Source organism: Tursiops truncatus, chromosome 11 (assembly GCF_011762595.2).
Source record: "Tursiops truncatus isolate mTurTru1 chromosome 11, mTurTru1.mat.Y, whole genome shotgun sequence".
Classification (NCBI taxonomy): Eukaryota; Metazoa; Chordata; class Mammalia; order Artiodactyla; family Delphinidae; genus Tursiops; species Tursiops truncatus.
The window spans coordinates 26,004,841-26,018,445 of NC_047044.1; the positions used below are offsets into that span (position 1 = coordinate 26,004,841).

General features: G+C 37.1%; 1 protein-coding gene across 2 annotated transcripts in view; it reads left to right on the plus strand.

Moving 5' to 3' along the window:
- Positions 1 to 13,605, plus strand: part of CEP83 (centrosomal protein 83) — a 219,872-nt gene that overhangs the window by 70,614 nt on the left and 135,653 nt on the right. The window contains exon 1 of one of the 2 annotated variants that reach the window (XR_012324252.1): positions 5,335 to 6,869. The exons of the other annotated variant lie outside the window; for it this stretch is intronic. The gene's annotated coding sequence lies outside the window, so the exon portion shown is untranslated. Of the gene's footprint in view, positions 1 to 5,334; positions 6,870 to 13,605 lie in introns of those variants that run through there. 2 annotated transcript variants of the gene reach the window in all.

The following is a 13,605-nucleotide window of genomic DNA, read 5'->3' on the forward strand; positions in this document are numbered from 1 at the left end:
TCTCAGTATATAATATATTGATACATAATACTGTGATGAACACCCTAATAGTTGTATCTTTTTTGAAAAAGTAGCTTTTTTGTCTTTATAAAAATGAATGGGCCTTCCCTGGTGGCACAGTGGTTGAGAGTCCGCCTGCTGATGCAGGGGACACGGGTTTGTGCCCTGGTCCGGGAGGATCCCACATGCCGCGGAGCAGCTGGGCCCGTGAGCCATGGCTGCTGAGCCTGTGTGTCCGGAGCCTGTGCTCCGCAACGGGAGAGGCCACAACAGTGAGAGGCCCGCATACCGCAAAAAAGGAAGAAAAAAAAAAAAGAATGCATGTCCTTTATAAAACAAAACAAACAACATAGTAAAGTAAAACAAAGAGAGCAAAATTAGCCCAAATTCAATCACTAGGTGATAATGGTGATTATAACATTAGAGTATGCCCTTGCAGACACCTTTTATGCAGTTTATATACCTAATAAGTTTTATATCAACAAAATCATTGTATTCATGTTAACTAACAATTAGTTTAAATTTTTAAATTGTTTTTATTAACCATTGACTAGATAAAAAAATATTTATGAAGTAAAAAGAAGCATATTTCTCACCAAACACCCATAACTCATCATCAAGTTTAAGGGAAAAAACTCAATATTTTTGTTACCTTTAGAGTCTCTTGTGTGCCTCTCTCCAACTTGTGCTCCTTCCTCTCCCTCAGAGGTAACCCCTATCCTGAATTTATGCTCATCATTACCTTGTTTTTAGTTTTACCACATATATTTGTTTCTCTAAACTACATAGGAATTAGTTTTTGCATGTTTTTGAGTTTTATACAAATGGAATCATCCTGTATACATTATTCTGTGACTTACTATTTTCTCACAACAGTGTTCTTGAGAGCATCCATTTTCACTGCTGTGTTTATTTATTTATTGCACTGTTGGTTGACAGTGGGGATTGTTTCTGTTTTCTTGGTCTTACAAACAGTGTGGATATGAACAAGAGTTTTTCTTGACTACATGCCCAGGAGTGGAACTGCTGGGTCATGAGATATGCACATCTTCAACCTCATCAGATAACATCAAACTGTTTTCAGAAGTGGACGTGCCAGCTTACATTCCCACCAGCAGTGTAAAAGTGTTCCAATGACTTTACATTCCCACTGACACTTGATATTTATTTTTGTATCTTTGTCTACTACCATGCTGATCGAAGTACAATTAGAAACTTGTGATAGGTATTACCAAATTGCTCCTCAAAAAGGACTTAACAATATATACACCCACTAGCATTCTACGAAAATCCTGTTTCCTTACACCTTAGCCCATAATGAAAACTATGTTTTAATATTTTCCAATTTTAATTTTAATATTTGCCAGATGGCTAGGTGAAAAAATTATCTAATTTTAGTTTGCATTCTTTGTTTACAAGAATTTTCATGTTTTTTGATGTTTGTATTTTTTCTTACATAAAATGTCTTTTCATATAAAATTGTGGTGTTTGTAGATCCAAGGTCAGGGGTGTGAGAGTGGAGCCTTGACTAATGAAAACTTTTCAGACAGAGTAAAGAGGTATGGTTCTGTGCAGCACAAGAAAAGACAAAATTAAGTCTGGAGGTTCTATTATTTCAATTTTAGCATGGCTCTTTCACCCTAATTGAAAGGAAACTGGAGATATTAGATTTTGACAAACTATCAAATTAAATTTTGTTTTCATTGTATGAAACTTATATAGTACAGAATTAGAAAGATATTTTAAAATAGCATTTACATAATTGGATTAGATATGAGTATACCTACAAATAACCTAGACTCGTCCATTTTCTCCAATGATCTCAAAATAACGTCCCTATAGTTTTTAATGTTTAATAATTAAAAAACTGAAACTTCAGGAAGATAAATGATTTTTGTACAGTCACAGCAAAGTCAATATCAAGGTCAAGAGCAAATTTCATTTTCAGTCTATCACTATGGCCCAAACTCTTCAAACTGCCTGCAAGTTTTTTATGTATTAGGAATTTAAGTGTTTTGAAGATGAACGACTTCAGCCAGAGAACTGTTAGTTAAAATACAAAACAAAAACATTAGCACTGAGAGCTTCTAAAGTGTTGAAAGCTAAGTGTTTTAATGCTAAAACCCTTGACATTTAAAAGGCTCAGGAGCCAAGGTTATTGAAAGCCAGCTAACATGCAAATTATAATAATTTATCTCTCTCAGGCCTTGGCATGCTCCTTTTTGATGCCAGAAGTAGAGTGAGATATTTGAGATTTAGATTTTTTGGAAACTTGTATAAATTAAAATTATATTCTGCGTGGAAGAATATCCTTGAATCATTTTCCCTATTCCTTTCCCTAGGAACTTGCTGGACTTTACAACCAATTTTGAGTTAGTGCAGGGGGATCAGCTGTGAGAAACATCCATGACACGGTTGAGGACACCCTAACATAAAATATGGTGCCTTAGCATGTTGACTATTGTAAGTTGAAGGAATTTGAGAAATGGCCTGTGCAGGAAGAATTTTCTGACCTTCCACTGAAGCAGGTCATAAACCCCTCATATGAGAGGTGCCCTCCCTAAACTTGGAGAAAAAGAGCATCCTTATCTCTGAAGACAAAGGACACAGAGAAGAATCTGAATGAACAGGTCTTGCTAAGTCACCACCAGTTTACTATGCTTTGCAGACACACTTTGTCCTATCACATTTTTTCATGACTTTCCACACTTCATCAAACCTACCATAAAAATACTCAGGTTTAACCACTAGGTCAGGTCTTCACTTCCTTATGAAGCCTCCCATGCTGTGTAAAACTTATATTAACTGAATTTGTATGCTTTTCTCTTGTTAACTTGTCTTTTGTTACAGAGTCCCCAGCCTAGAACTTGGTAGCGTAGAGGAAAAGGATACTTTTCCTCCCCTACATCCAGTAATTTCCTCAGGCTGTCCTTAGCCTCCTAATGCTTCAGGTTTTGATATCCTGTGCCTTCCTTCTGTCTTTCTTCCTCAAGGGTTATTTAGATATAATTTTGGTGTCAATAATAAATGAATGAAAATGAGAGGCAGTAATCTGGTATAATTGTCAATTCTATCCCCAAAGTTAACATTTTGGAATAATGTTCTTTGCTTATAAACAACTTCCTAAACACCTTGGGAATTTGGTGGGGAAGGATGTGATGCGGACTATGTTTTCTTGTTTCAAGGAATTCAACCCTCATTTCTGAGGGATTAAAAACTGTGCCATAGTGTCCTCTATCTTTTTTTCCTCCCCCACAAAGCTAAAAGAATTTATAGTAGGATAAGGTAGGTTTGCAGTTGTTTGGGAGCTCTTCCAATTCCATTCTGTCACAGCCCATCTTCTTTCACTCTCATCTCAAACTTAGGGTCTTGGGGGATTCAGGCATTATTTATTTATCAATCTATCTATTTATTTATTTATTTATCTATCTATCTATTTATTGTTGGGTTGCGTTGGGTCCTCGTTGCTGCACGCAGGCTTTCTACGCTTTGTTGTGGTGCATGGGCGTCTCATTGCGGTGGCTTCTCTTGTTACGGAGCACGGGCTCTAGGCATGTGGGTTTCAGTAGTTGTGGTGCATGGGCTCAGTAGTTGTGGCTCATGGGCTCTAGAGCACGAGCTCAGTAGCTGTGGCGCATGGGCTTAGTTGCTCTGTGGCATGTGGGATCTTCCCGGACCAGGGCTCAAACCCGTGTCCCCTGCATTGGCAGGCAGATTCTTTTTTTTTTTTTTTTTTTTTTTTTTGGCAGGCAGATTCTTAACCACTGTGCCACCAGGGAAGCCCCCAGGCATTAGTCTTGAGTTAGAGCAAAATAATATAACTGGAAATCATCTTGAAAAGCTAAAATAGGAAGGAAAATCCTCAATGAAATATTAGCAAACTGAATTCAACAATTCATTAAAAGGATCATACACCATGATCAAGTGGGATTTATTCCAGGGATGCAAGGATGGTTCAACATCTGTAAATCAATCAACATGATATCCTACATTAACAAAACAAAGAATAAAAATCATATGATCATCTCAATAGATGCAGAGAATACATTTGACAAAATTCAACAGCGATTTATGATAAAAATTCTCAACAAAGAGGGTATAGAGGGAATGTACCTCAACATAATGAGAGCCACAAATGACATACCCACGGCTAACATCATACTCAACAGTGAAAAGCTGAAAGCTTTTCCTCTAAGATCAGGAACAAGACAAGGATGCCCACTATGACCACTTTTATTCCACATAGTATTGGAAGTCCTAGCCACAGCAATTAAGCAAGAAAAAGAAGTAAAAGGAATTCAGATTGGAAAGGAAGAAGTAAAACAGTCAATATTTGTAGATAACATGGTAATATATGTAAAGACTCCACAAAAAAACTGTTAGAACTAATAAATGAATTCAGCAAAGTTGTAGGATACAACATTAATATACAGAAATCCATTGTGTTTCTACACACTAATAGTGAGCTATCAGAAAGAGAAATTGAGAAAACAATCCCATTTACAATTGCATCAAAAAAAAATACTTAGGAATAAATTTAACCAAGAAGGTGAAAGACCTGCACTCTGAAAACTCTAAGACATTGGTGAAGGAAATTGAATATGACACAAATAAATGGAAATATATATCACACTTGTGGATTGAAAGAATTAATATTGTCAAGCTATCTAAAAGCAGTCTAAAAGTTCACTGCAATCCCTATCAAAATACCATGGCATTTTTCACAGAAGTAGAACAAACAATCCTAAAATTTGTATGGAACTACAAAAGACCCTGAATAGCTAAAACAATCTTGAGAAAAATGAAAAAAGCTGGAGGTGTTACACTCCTTGATTTCAGACTATACTTCAAAATTACAGTAATCAAAACAGTTTGGAACTGGCATGAAAACAGACACATAGATCAATGAAATAGAATAAAGACCTCAGAAATTAACCCACGCATATAGGGTCAATTAATCTATTACAAAGGAGGCAAGAATATACAGTGGAAAAATGAGAGTTTTTTTAATAAATGGTGTTGGGAAAACTGGACAGCCACATGCAAATGCGTGAAACTGGACCACTGTCTTACACCATATACAAAAATAAATTTAAAAATGGATTAAAGGGCTTCCCTGGTGGCACAGTGGTTGAGAGTCCGCTTCCCGATGCAGGGGACACGGGTTTGTGCCCCGGTCTGGGAAGATCCCACATGCCATGGAGCGGCTAGGCCTGTGAGCCATGGCTGCTGAGCCTGCGTGTCCAGAGTCTGTGCTCCACAAAGGGAGAGGCCACAACAGTGAGAGGTCCACGTACTGCAAAAAAAAAAAAAAAAAAAAAAAAAAGGGTTAAAGACTTGAATGTAAGACTGAAACCATAAAACTCCTAGAAGAAAACATGGGCAGTACACTCTTTAGCATCAGTCTTAGTGATATATTTTTGGGCCTGTCTCCTCAGGCAAGGGAAACAAAAGCAAAACTAAACAAATGGGACTAAATACATCAAACTAAAAAGCTTTTTGCACAGTGAAGGAAATTATCAATAAAACGAAAAGGCAGCCTACTGGATGGGAGATGTTAGTAAATTATATATCTGATAAGGGGTTAATATCCAAAATATATAAAGAACTTATACAACTTAATATCAAGAAGACAAACAACTTGAATAAAAAATTGGCAGAGGACCTGAAAAGACATTTTTCCAAAAAAGACATACAAATGGCCAACAGACACATGAAAAGATGCTCAACATCACTAATTATCAGGGAAATAGAACTCACAATAAGATATCACCTCACACATGTCAGAATGGCAAATATCAAAATGACCACAAATAACTGTTGTTAAGGATGTGGAGAAAAGGGAACCGTCATGCACTGTTGATGGGAATATAAATTGGTATGGCCACTATGGAAAATATTTTGGAAGTTCCTCAAAAAATTAAAATTAGCATTACCATATGATCCAGCAATTCCACTTTTGGGTATTTATCTGAAGAAAACGAAAACACTAAGTTGAATAGATACAGGCATCGCTATGTTCATTGCAGCTCTATTTACAATAGCTAAGATATGGAAGCAACCTAAGTTTCCATCAATAGACGAATGGATAAAGAAGATGTGAGATACATATCTATCTATATCTATCTATCTATCTATCTATCTGTCTATCTATCTATCTATCTAGAGGAATATTAGCCATGAAAAAGAAAGAAATCTTGCCATTTACAACAACATGAATTGACTTAGAGGATATTATGCTAAGTGAAATAAGTCAGACAAAGGCAATTACTATATGATTTCATTTATTTGTGGAATCTAGAAAACAGAATAAATGCAAAAACGAAACAGGCACAGACTCAGATATAGAGAACAGAGCTTGGGGTGGAGGGCAAAATAGGTGAAGGGATTAAGAGGTACAGACTTGCAAGTATAAAATAAATAAGTCATGGGGATGTAATGTACAGCATAGAGAATATAGTCAATAATATTGTAACAACTTTGTATGGTGACAGTTGGTAACTAGACTTATCATGGTGACTATTTTGAAATGCATATAAATATCAAATCACTATGATATACACCTCAAAGTAACATGATATTGTATGTCAATTATATCTCAGTTTAAAAAAGGAAATAAAAATAATAAATGAATAAATAAAAATAGAGAGGTAGTTAAAAGCAGTTTTAGAGTAAAACAATCCTGGGATGGGAACCTGGCATTGAATTTTGTTTTTCCTTCCTTTCCTCCATCAGTGAGTGTTTACTGAGCACGTCCTATATGCTCCTAAGCTTTGAGAATGTAGAAGTGAAAAAGACAGTAGGCGTCCCGGACCCCATGGAGCTTACATAAATGAGAGGGGCGAAGATAGTAAAGATTTCTGATACTGGTAAGTGCTATTAATAAAAATGATGTGGGTGGTTGAAAACTCTGACAGGAAGCCAATTTTAGATAAGGTAATCCCAAAGAAGATATTTGAGCTAAAACGTGAAGGATGAAAAAGAGCCAGCTAGGAAGATGAGCTGAGAGAAGTTTGAGACAGTTCATATTGTTTATACTACAAAATCCCAGAGGCAAAAAGAACTTGATGTGTTTGAGGGAAGGAAAGGACGATATTGTGAGTAAAGAAGAGTGATGGTGGGGGACAGCTATAGGAGACTGGGGCAGGAAGGAGGGGCTAGACCATGCAGGGTCTTCTAGGCTATAGTCAGGAGCTCAAATCATATTCCAAGAGCAATGGGAAGCCATTGAAGGCTTTAAAGCTGGCAAGAGTGATGGCAATGGAGATGAAAAGAGGTGGATTTAAGATAGATTTGGGGTATAAATCTGACATAACTTGTTTATACATTAGCAGTGGGGTGTGAGGAAAGGGCAGAAATCAAGGATGACTCGGGGATTTTGGCTTGAGCGTCTGGGATAGACAATGTTGTCATTTGCTGAGGCAGGGAAGACTGAAGGACGGGAGCTGTTTAAGATTTATTTTCTTTGAAATACCTATTAGAAACCTGTGTCAAACAGGCAGTTGCATACATGAGTCTGAAGTGCATGTTGATATCTGGGGTGGGAGATACACGTTTGGGAATTATCAACACATACAAGGCATTTAAAGCTACAGGACTAGAAGAGATCATCTGGGTAGAGAAGAGTGCTCAGGTCCAAGTCGTGGGCAAGCCAACATTTAAAGATCAGGCAGAAACAAAGGAGCTAGCAAAGTGTCTGGTCAGTAAAGCAGGAGGAAATCCAGAAAACTTGAGAATGTTTTAAGAAGTGGTCAACCCTGTTGAAGGCTGAAAGGCTGAACACTTACTTGTGTGGCTTTGAGTAAGTTACTTCATCTATCTATCTAACTCAATTTCCTCATAAAGTAAAATGTGGACAAAAATAGTACCACACTTATAGTGTTGTTGGAAGTATTTTTAAAAAAAAGCAACGTATGTAATGTTCTATGTATCTGGCATGTAATGAGTGATAAATGGTAGCTATTCCATTTACTGCTGTTGAGTTCTGAAACCTATAAGGGGGAATATATGTCAGGGGGGAAAAAGTACATACATTTAGTGGAAAAGTTCTGAATAACAGATATCCAGTTTCATTACATCTTGCAATCATTCTTTAATGTTCCTTTTAGTCTTTGTGTCTTAGCTCTGCTGGAATCAGGGCTTAAGATATGAGAATTCCTTCTGCTGTGGATAGTCAAAAGTTGCTATGACAACTGCCTGGAAATGAAAGTCCTGTGCTTTATTTATTTATGTGAGGGTGATGTGCTACAGAAAGAGGGAAACGAGACTGCCACAAATGTTGCCTCACAACCTTTGGAAACAGGACATGTGAGGGCCGTCTCCTCTCTCATACTGTCAGTATCCTTTATAATTTATATAAGATTTACTCTCTTCCTCTTTTTTCCATAAAGTATTTGAGGTCTTCAACAATATTAAGATACATATAAGTTAGGCAGTTTTAAAAAGGTAAATCAAGAAGATTAAATACTATTTGGAGGAGAAGTAATCCGTAACAAACATACAATAGCGTTGTTAACACTGTGCAAAAAATTTAACTCCAAGTAGTTTGGAAGTCAAATAAAAATGGAAAACATGATGGTTTAAGGAATTCTCAAAAGTCTGCTTCAAGGCCACAGGCAGGTTGATTAGAAGAGAGAAACTTTTAAACTGATATATATGTTGATACTCTGCAATAATAATAGTAGCCAATATTTGCATACCACTTTATAGTTCATAAAGCACTTTCATGCTTTACAGAAGGTGGTGTTACAGCATTCTATTTTTTCTTCTTGGTCCCCAAACCATACAACAGGTTAACACAGATAGAGAACTTGAATCATAAATCTTTTACTTCCAAAACCCTGCTTTTTCTAGTAAACTAAGAGGCAAATTCCTTACTTGCAACTAAAAAAAAAAAAATTGCGAAATACAACATTCACAAAAGTACATAAAATTTGTATACATATTTTAAGAAATAACTGTAAAACAAATATCTATGTAGCTGCAATTTCAAGAAATAGAATACTCCTGTAACTCTAGAACAGCATTTCCATTTTTTGGTCTTAGGACTCCCTTATGCTTTTAAAAGTTATTGAGGACTTCAATGAGCTTATGTTTATATGGCCTATATCTGGCAATATTTACATTATTAGAAATTAAAACAGAATTTACAAAAATATTTATTAATTAATTTATTTCTGGCCACACCATGCAGCTTGTGAGATTTTAGTTCCCTGACCAGGGATTGAACCCCGGGTCCTGGCAGCAAGAGCACAGAGTCCTAACCATTGGACCACCTGGGAATTCCCTATTAATTTACTTTAAAATAACAGTAAGTTACTGCATGTAACCTAAAGGAAACTTTATGAAGATTAAACATTTGCCAAAACAAAAAAAAGTGAGAAGAGTGATATTTCACAAATTTTTTTCAAATCTCTTTAATGTCTGGTTTAATAGAAGACAACTGGTTTCTCATATCTGATTCTGCATTCAGTCTGTTGTGATAGTCTGCTTTTGGTTTTTGGGGGTACAGGGCAAGCATGTGAATTATTAAGAGCTGAAGACAGTCGAGGCCCAGTGGACTCAGGAAGAGCTTTTTACCTCCCCTTGAACTGCCTAAAACCATTCCGATAGGGAACTTGTACCAAGAAGAGCACTGTTACCAAAAATAACTTTTTATATCCTAAAGACTTATCTGCATGGCATGGCAAACATTTATTCACCATAGATCTGCTCTTCTTGTCTTCCTGTGAATTATCTTCCTTCCCTTTGAGACCTCACACCCCTATCCTCTTCTCCTTAGCTCAGGATGGTATATAAGCATTAATTACCTGACAGCTGAAGAGTCTCTCAGGTCTATGTGGGCTCCCGTACGTACAAAATTAAAGTTTTCTCCTGCTAATCAGTCTTATGTCAGTTTAATATTAGGCCAGCCAAAGAACGTAGAATGGACAAAGGGAAACGTTTTCTGCCCCCAGAGGGTTAAGTATATGAAGAAAATCTGGCCCCACACAGAAATGTAGTTGGAAAAGGGGCCCTATTTTAGTGGCCTTTTCAGATAACTGTGGATATTCTTTGTACTATACCAGACCTCCACAGGTACTAGTTTTTAAAGGTTAGTTGCAATGTGGAATCTAAAACTATATCATATTCTGTGACATTAAAATCAGTTGGTCTAACTTGTTCTTTGAATGACTCTGTCACCCATACATGATTTGGGAACATTATGCACCATTCGTTTGGAAAATACTGGTTCACTGAGTTATGCAGATTTTCCAAATATTGACACATTTCATTATATAATATCAAAAAAAATCACATTCACTAATCTCACTACCAACCTTACCACAGAAATCTTTCAAGTACTGGTATGTAGTCAAGTGCATGATGGTGGATGCAAGTTTTCCAAATTTCTAGTTTCCACTTGCAAGTTCGAATTTTGTCATTGGCATCAAATAGCATCACTTATTTTCCTTGAAGTGACTGGCATACTTTTTGAGAAAATGTCTCCCAAATACCCAAGTCTGTACAACTTTTGTCAGCGTTCTTTCAAATAAAAATGGTGTTCTATAAAAAAGTGTCAAGTTCAGCACTCAACTGCACAAGTGCTTTTCCCTGAGACAGCCATTGTCCTTAGGGTGTGCAGCAGAGTGCTTTATGTTCTCAAAATGTGGTCTCCAAACCAGCAGCCTCAGTATCACCTGGGAACTTGTTCAAAAATACCCCCTCCAGGTGATTTGGATTCCCTCTAAATTTTGAGAACCACTGCTTCAGTCTTCTAGCAATGGTTCTCAGTCTTGGTCGCACGTTAGAATCACCTGAGTAACTTAAATTTTCCAATGCCTAATTACTCTTGATCAATTAAGTCAGAAGGGTGAGACCCAGATATAAGTATTTTTTTAAGTTCCCTTGATGATTCCAAAGTGCAGGCACTGCCTTTGACTATCTGTCCCAAACAGTTCTCAGCTGTTTCTTGTCTGGGGCTGGGTAGTCGTCTATTGAAAATGAAGCTCTCTGACAAGTTTCTGGAGTGTTAATAACTAGCCTGCTGCTCTTTGGAGAAGAATCAGTTTGTCTTCAGAATGATTTTCCCATCTTGAATAGTTAGGAAATCCCAAATGGTGAACAAGAAAATGTCCTGGGAGAACTCAAGATACTTTGAATTGTTAAGCCTCTTTTTTAGGAAAGTAGAAATCCTGGCAGGTCTGGTGAGGTATCTGCTTTGGTTACCACTGAAGCTGCCCATTCAGCTGCCAAGGCTTGCTCTTCTCCATAGCCTTCCTTTCTCCACAGACTGTCTTAGATTAGCAGCTGTCACCCTTATTGGACTCAATATTCCCATTTTATAATAAATATTTTTAACCGTCTGCAAATGAAACACATATATAGTGCAATCTGCCTACGTACATCATTAAAAAAAATCAATTTAATGCCCTACCTGTATTATAAAGGATAAATAAAATGAGGTTAATTTGTAATAAATATCGTATTAAAATATGTAAGTCCTTGGGAAAAAATTGGCAGGTATAATGAAGTTGTCAGGTGTTGGCGTATGCATTTTATAAAAAATTTTTATTATGAAAAATTTCAAACATGCTGAAGTAGAGAGAATAGAATTGTGATACTGTGATTTACAACAAGAAACATATTTGGTCTTCATCCCATTTCTGGCATAGAACTCCTAAAACCCTTGGAATTTCTTCAGAGATCAGCAAAGGTGTCTTTTGTTACGTTAATGAGGCAACTTTGGGAAAGTACCTACGGATGGGGGCTGGTCACCAGAGGAGCTACAGGTGATTAGAGGGTTGGAACTTTCAGTCCTGCCCCTCCCCCTACCTCCGAGTAGGACAGAGGGGCTGGAGGTTGAACCTGTTGCCAATGGCCAATGATTAGTCGCGCCTATGTGATGCAGCCTCCATAAAAACCCAAAAGGATGGGGTTCAGAGAGATTCTGGGTTGGTGAACACAGAGAAATTTGGGGAGAGTGGTGCACTCTGAGAGGGCATGGAATTTCTGTGACCTTTCCTCAAACCTTGCCCCATGCATCTCTTCTATCTGGCTGTTCTTAAGCTACCTCCTTTTATAATAAACCGGTAATCTAGTAAGTAAAATGTTTCTGTGAGTTCTGTGAGCCTCTCTAGCAAATTAATCTAATCTGATGAAGGGGTCACGGGAACCTCCAGTCTATAGCCAGTCAGTCAGAAGTACAGGTGGTAACCTGGGCTTGTGATTGGCCTCTGAAGGAAGGGCGTTTGCTCAGTCTGTGGAACTGAGCCCTTAACCTGTGGAATCTGATGCTGTCTCTGGGTAGGCTGTGTCAGAATTGAGTTGAATTGTAGGCCACCCAGCTAATGTCTGGAGAATTGCTCGGTGCTGTGGGAACTCCTTCCCCCACTCACCATATACACAACTGAAATTGGGTTCAGAATCATATTAAAGTATAATGAACTACGTACTTATCAGAACCCAGCTTCAACTGTGATCAGTTATAAATGGCCAATCGTTTTTATCAAATTCATTAGCATTACCTCAGACCACTGAACCAGAATCTCTGCGGTAGGGCCCAGGAATTTGTGTTTTAACAATCTCTCCAGCTGATTTGTAGCTCCACTAAAGTTTGAGAACCACTGATCTACACAACATTCCCCACCTTCTCAGATTATTGAAGGCAAAGCCCAGATAACACTCAGATATATTATTTCATTCACAAATATTTTACTTAAAAAACCCATAATCACATACCACTATGTCAGCTAACAAGTTATAATTCCTGAATATCAGCAAATATTGAGAGTTTTACATTTTCTCAGATTTTCATGTGTCTTTTTATACTTGATTCGTTTGAGTCAGTTCAAACACTGCCCTAGGTTGATATGTCTCTTAAAACTCTCTTAATCTATGATGATTTTTCTCTTTTTTTATTTCCTGCCATTTATTTGTTAAAGAAACTGGATCATTTGTCACAGAGTTTCCCACGTTCAGGATTTTGCTGATTGTGTCCCTATGTTGTTGTTTTGTCATGTTCCCTCTACCTCTGTATTTACTGTAATCTAGCTGTTAGATCTAGAGGCTTGATCATAGTCAAGTTTGATTTTTTTGTCAGGGGTATTTCACAGGTGGTGCTATGCCCTGCTCATTGTATCACACCAGAAAGCGCATCAATATCTGGCTGTTTTTCTGATGTAAAGGCTGATTAGTGGGTTCAAATGCTGACAGCATGAGCTCTTCTGTATCAGTGTTTACGAGCAGCCTTTTACCGAATGGTCTTAGCAGCCACTTGATCATGGCCTCTGTTCATTATTTCCCTAAGAGATGCAAAATGGTAATATTCTAATTTTTATAATTTTTTCTGTATTTATTACTTGAAATTAAAACTTTCTCTTCAAATATTTGTATAGGAAATACAATTTGGACAGGAAGGGGAATATAGGTGCTCAATTTAACTCCTTTACTTTATAAACTAGTCCTCAAATGAATTTATACTCAATTTTTACTTTTGAATATCATTATGTACTTATGGATTTTAATGTATTTGATATTTTTAATTCACTTCAGTCATAATTCATTATGATGCTTAAATTGTCCTCTTCGGCCAGAAGAAAGCAAGAATGGAGGTACAGGAGGGAC